Genomic DNA, 7,037 nt, shown 5'->3' on the forward strand with positions numbered 1-7,037 from the left:
CCCCTGTGGCAATTGATCTACATTACTAAATGATTAGGCCACATGTTACACCAATGCAAAGGGAAGTTACAGAAGAAAAGAAATAAGTTCCATGTATAAAAAGTTACTCTACTTACAAAATACCAGCCACTACAAGTAGATCAAAAAATTTTCAACAACAAAAAGCTACTGATAATAATTCGGATTTGAGTTACAGGAAAATTCAATGATAAATTACTGCACAACCAATATTTTAAGTTTGATTTCAGCTTTTGATCCATAAGACTTGTTACTTTTTATGCCAATATTTTAAGTTTGATTTCAGAAAAAATAAGTAGAAACATGCCGTATGGCATAGTTTAACAAAATAAATGATGGTTTAGACTTCTAGTCTGTGATAAAGGATGGATACTGATAAGGAAACAGATGAAGGAACAATCCAAATACTAAAATAAGACAAAACCTAAAATAAAAATAAAAAATAATAATATATATAGGTACAACCAATTAATGTTAAAGAGAAAAAAAAAAAAAAAACCACAAATTTTTAGTATTATAATATAATATTATATTATACATTAGCTAAAAGAATAATGACAAACTATTATTTACAAATTACCGATAAAATTGGGAAACCAAATTACCCTTTTTCAGTAGGTCCTACAAAAATTTCATTTCAATATATAGTCTTAAACCATTTTCATATCCCATGTACTTTTCCATTATATGCAAAAGGGCTGTAAGAAAGTCTACTTGCTAGTTTTAACTGTTGAATCCAACTTTCGTAATTATCATATCTTTTAAAATTTTTCCACACATTCTAAACATGTTAGATAAGTTTAGAAGGTATCGGGGTAATTTGAGGAGTATTGATATCCGATACGGATGCAATGTGCTTTGTAGTTTTTTGTCATGAATAGAGGGATAAAGGTTTATCATGGTGAAAAATAAGGTTATTCTGAACTAAGCTTTGAACCATCCGTTACTTAATTCCAGACTTATGCCATGAATCCAGCCATGTAGGACCAAAATTAAATATTATTGAAGTGCACTTCAACTTTCCATTTTCCATTTCTAACAGGCAACATGAATATAGTTAAGTAGGTTTCTTGAAAATTATACAAGTATTAAAGCAAATCTTCCAATATTTTCTGCAATACGCTTATATATCAAAAAAATTGAGTGATGTGGCCATAATGGTTGATCCTCCCACACATAATTTATCAGGTGTAGCTTTTGCAGTTCAAATATAGGTAAAATGTATGACAAATCTTATTTGACTTTTCATCAATCTACTAAATTTAAATTTTTAAAAAAAAAACAAGGAGAGAGAGATGAAGAATCTAAAACTAGGCCCTCCATTACTCACTCTAAATATCGCAAGATCAAATAATAACTCCCTTTCAAATTATGGATTGAAAACAATGCAGTTATAATTGCCTACAAAACAGAATACACGTTTGTTGCATATACCCACTCCTTTCAAAACAGAGCATCAAACATAGGCAAATCTTATGATGCGTTTGGCAACCAGTGTATGACTGCAACGTTGGGAACTAATTAACATAAAAATTTGAAAAAACTCAGAGTTTCACTTGGCACAGTTTTTGGGTGTTACTTAAGTATCTGCATCAAGTATCATTACATGAAATTTTTTTAGATATTCTTTCAAATCTTGTTTACAAGCAAATCACTTTTGACATATAAAAAAAGAGTAAACCTGGATCTAAAAACTAGATCCAAAATTTTAAGTTTGATTTCAGCTTTTGATCCATAAGACTTGTTACTTTTTATGCCAATATTTTAAGTTTGATTTCAGAAAAAATAAGTAGAAACATGCCGTATGGCATAGTTTAACAAAATAAATGATGGTTTAGACTTCTACTTAATTCAATGATCATCTATAAATGAAAATCAAACGTTGAACTGTACCAGTAGAATCGAGTCCTGCTTGTTTATCTCCGATTCCTTCACTTTCTGTACAACAACCTGATCGATCGAGAAGATTGCAGTGAGATTAGTGGATAAGCAACAAGTTAACGAAAAAGGCATGAAGATGAACAAGAAGTGAATGCTTCGAAGAGATTTCTCTGATCTCACAGAGAAACAGAGACATGAGAGAGAGAGAGAGCAATTCAGAGCACACTTGATTTCTTGGATCATTGCAGAGAAAGTTGAATCGATGAAGATGTGTTTAGGCTTACCGATTATGACATCTTCAACAATTGTGGACTTGAGAAAGTTGAATCAATCAGCAAATTCGAGCGACAAATTCGAGCGAGAGAGGTAGTGAGATTCGAGCGAGAGTCGAGCGAGAGACATATTTTGAGAGGGAGAGAAAGAGAGAGCTCAGATTTGGGAAATAAGGGAAAAAGGGGGGGGGGATTGAGAGGGAGAGAAAGAGAGAGTCGAGTTTTACCGATTTTTATTTGTTTTTTATTTTTTGAAGAACACGATTGGGTCAAGAAAATGAGATGATAAAATAAGATTTTGATGTCCAAAAATGATTTTTTGCGACGGTTAAATAATCAATCGCAAAAAAATAGACGCAAAAAGTCACATTTCTAGTAGTGCATGCATGCCAATTGGCCTAACACTTAAGCATAGTAGAGAAATTCTTAAGCACACTTAAAAGAGGATAAACATGGACATTAGGCAGACATGTTAAGCCCTGAAATCATGCAAGGGATGATGCCAAATTAATCAAAGTATTCAATTAAGCCCAAAACTTGAAACTAGCCAAGGGACTCAAACCAAGGCTACATGAAGCAAGCCCCAAAGGGCCAAGGGGACCTAAAACAGTCCCAAGCCAGGTCTAAACAAGACCACAGGTGAGCTCAACACTAGCCAACACAAGCTAGAACATAGTGCCAAAACATGGGGCATGCAAGGCCACAAAAGAGGTGTTACACTACACCTAACACAACCAAACATGGCATGACTTAAGCAACCAAAATCAGAGTTATGGCATGTTAAAATGAGCCCAAAAACTCAATTAGATGGCATCCTAGAGGCCTAAGCATGGTGGCATACACAAAGACACATTCATGAGGCATAAAACACAAACCCTTTAAAGCATTAAAGGAGTGACATATGCAAGTACAAGAGCATACTATATGGACTGAAATAACATTACAAGTGATGCCAAACCATTGAAATGATCCGAATAGAGCATGCTAGTGACTCAAACACCCAAAGTTAACAAGCTAGATTGCATGGAAGCTATACAAAACAATGTAAGCATGACCAAAACAATGAAAAACAGAGCTCAAGCATGTTAAAACAAGGCTAGAAGCTTCATGAAGTTGAGCCAAAACATGCAAGCATGGTAGTCTAAATGCTAGATACATGTTAAGGCAAATGAGGGGATTGCAAGGTACGTATATGGTGCATGCAAGAGACCACTAAACCAACTTTAAAAAGAGGTAAATCATGGCAAAACAATACCAAATACTTGCTGAAATGAAGCTAAAACAAGCTAAGCATACAAGCCACCTACATAAGCCATTTATGCAAGCATTCAAGACAACAAGGAGAGGAGATGACCCTCTCCTATTTGAGACACCAAAACCACCTCTCCACCACTGAAAATCCTTTGGATTTCAGTGATAGAGAGGCCATGCAAAGCTTAAAGGAAGGGCCAAAGGAGATGGCCTAAAACAAGGCCTAACAAGGCCTTGGAGGGGGTAAACAACCCCAAACCAAGAAGAGACCTTAAACAAAGTTCTAAAGAAAGTAAAAACAGAACTTTTATTAGTTAATAGCCAAGCTTAAAACAATAAGAAAGAAGGGCTAAAAGCTTAAGAAAGAAAGGGGTATCTAAAGCAAGAATGCTCACCCTTGAAGAGCACCTTCAAGAACACAGCACCAGCACCTTTCTCTGATCAAAACCACTCCAACAACCCTAACAACAACTCCTTAGAACCTCAGCAACCAAGGATGGTGTAATGTTAGGTGTTTGTGTGCAATAGTGTGAACAAAAATCACTTTAGGTCACAAATACACACACAAATGATAGAGAGAGGGAGATATAGATATAGAGATAGAGAGACAAAACTTTTTTCTAACCCTAATTTCAGAACCTCTGAAAAGGGAGGAGGGCCTCCCCTCTTATAGAAATCCAATTTGCAAAGCTTCTAGGAGAAGCTAAGCAAGGGGCAAATCTCTCTATACATGTGTATGGAGGGGGTTAATTGTGGATGCCAGCTGTGCCAGCTGACACAAAATATCTGCATAAAGCAGATGAACAGGGTTCGGCCACCAAAAAATGGCCGATCGACCAACATAAGTGCTGGCCGACCAAATACAGTGCCGATCGGCCAATACTTTCGGTCGATGGAAAGAAAACAGGGCCGATGGCTGCAAGCCTCGGCCGATGGCTGCAAGCCTCGGCCGGTGGGTTGAGGGTATGAAAACCAAGCCACCCTCTTCCCTTAGAAGCAAAAACACAAGTGTTTGGTCCACAACCAAGCACAAAACAGACAAGTTGAGAGATCTTGAGGCAAGACGCGCGGCCGAGACCTCCGGGTACTCAAAACGAACACGAACATGGATGATCATCGAGTGTTCAAACGATGACGTCCAAGTCTTTAGGATAGTCAAAATTAGGGTGTCTACAGGGAGAAGGTCCCATATTTATAGAAAAACAAGCTTTTGGATGAGTTATATCAGTCCATACACGTGTATGGTGATCAAGGCCATTGTGCCAACAGCTGGAACAACTATCAAAAAAATATCTGCAAAAAGGCATCAATGGCCGGCAGCCTCAATTGGTGGCCGGAAGCCACCAAGGGCTGTAAGCTTGAAAATTTTGGTCCAAAACAGGGCATATAATCGATAGGATTTGAAGGCTCAAAGACAGGGCAATCTGTCGAAGACTTCGGGCACCAAAACGAGCACAAATAATCACAACCATCGAGTGCACACACGATGACGTCCATGTCTTGAGGATGGTCAAAAATAAGGCGTCTACAGAAACATAAAGCGTGTTTTCAAAATTTTTGAAACAGGGTTCTTCGATCGAGTGCAGCTTTGGTCGCTCGAACGGACCCTTTTTGTCTGCAAAAGTACTAGTTGCGTGTAATTGACGCTCAAGCGAGATTCTTGATGCTCGAGCAAGGAATTTTGCAAAATAGGGTTCGCTCGAGCGTAGAGTTTGCCACTCGAGCCACAGTGCAAAACTCTGCAAAACTTTTGGGAGCTCAACTTTCACGCTCAAGCGACACTTTCCTTGCTTGAACGGACAAGTTGAATTCGGGGTTTTCCAGAACTATGCTTGATGCTCAAACTTGATGTTCAAAGGTCCAAAACTCGTATTTTTGGTTCAAAAACATGGAAGACCATTATATGACATGAGAACATGGATAATTTGAGACCAATTACTCAAAATCATGATCTAATTCTCCAAATTATTTCTCAGTCTTCTTGGTATGGCCATAGCTTATGCATTTAAACTTCATACACACTTAATAGCTTCATGAATCATTCATGCATGCCAATTATTGACTCTAATCCTACTTCAAATGGCACAAATGATGCTCAAGATCATGAAGCTCATTAAATTTATGTATGCATGTGAATTTGATGTTTAATCCTTCACGTGTTATACTCAATTGAACATAATCATGGTCAATGCAACATGCATGTATATATAACTCCAATTTCATCACATTCAACTCAATTCTTGCCCTTAGACACATATCATGCTTCAACTCACTTGGTTATAAATTTAACCTCATGAATTTGAGCTCAATTACTCACCTAGGAGCCTCAACTCTGTCAATTATAGGCAATTTTTGAGCTAATCCTCCTAGTTTATTGAATCCACTTTCAAATTCCCAAGATTGAGCTCCATCTCTCTCTAATTCGGCTTACTCTCTCTCTCTCTCTCTCTAGGGTGTATTCTTCAGATTTTTGAAGTCAAAAAATGAGGAGCCTATGTGTTTAACTCATATATATACTAAGGGATTAGTTTAAATTAATCCATCTCAATCAAGGTTAGCTAATTGCACTTAATTTAATTGATTTAATCTAATTATTTTGATTCGAATCAATTTTCAATTAAATTTTGCCACAGGCTCTAAAAATTATCCTAACTACAATAATATGGCCAATTTTAGTTTATGTCGTCTCTATGGCCTTCAATTTAATTTTTATAATAGAAAATCAAACAGATTTTCCTACGATGAATAGATAGAAATTCAAACACACATATAATCATATAATTAGCACTCAAAATCATATCAAGCTCATAATTATAATCATAATTAAGATCAATTAGCATAACACAGAGTTGGGTTGTCACACTCTTCCCCCCTTTAGGAAGTTTGGTCCCCCAAACTTATGTTACCTTATGTTGGAAACAAATGTGGGTAGTGTTGTCGCATTTCTTCTTCTTTCTCCCATGTGGCATGCTTACCATAATGCTCTTTCCACTCCACTTTCACCATTGGAATGGTTTTATTCCTCAGTTGCTTTACTTGTCGGTCAATGATCCGTTCTGGCTATTATCCGTACTCCATATTTTCATCAAGTGCTATTCGGTGATTGTCAATCATGTGGAACGAATCTCGGAGATAGCCCCTCAACATTGACATGTGAAACACATTGTGCATTTGTTTCATTCTCGGCGGTAAGGCAACTCTATAAGCAACTGGACCAAGTCTTTCAAAAATTTGAAATGGCCCAGTGTAACGAGGTGATAGTTTACCCTTCTTGTCGAACCTTAATTGGCCTTTCATCGGATTTACACGGATGAACACATGATCACCGACCTCATATTCACGAGGCCTTCTTCTAATATCTGCATAATTCTATTGTCAGCTCTGAGCTATCTTAAGCATTTGTTGAATAACTTTGATTTTATCAGTAGTTGTCTATACGAGCTCGGGTCCAAGCAAGACCCTATCCCCAACTTTAGTCCAACATATTGAAGATCTACATTTTCGGCCATACAAAGCTTCATATGGCGCCATGCCAATGCTGGAGTGGAAACTGTTATTATACGCAAATTCAGCCAATGGCAAGTAGGTCTCCAAACTCTCTGGAAAATCCAAAGC

This window comes from Camellia sinensis, chromosome 9 (genome assembly GCF_055761805.1).
Source record: "Camellia sinensis isolate YWXY chromosome 9, ASM5576180v1, whole genome shotgun sequence".
NCBI lineage: Eukaryota > Viridiplantae > Streptophyta > Magnoliopsida > Ericales > Theaceae > Camellia > Camellia sinensis.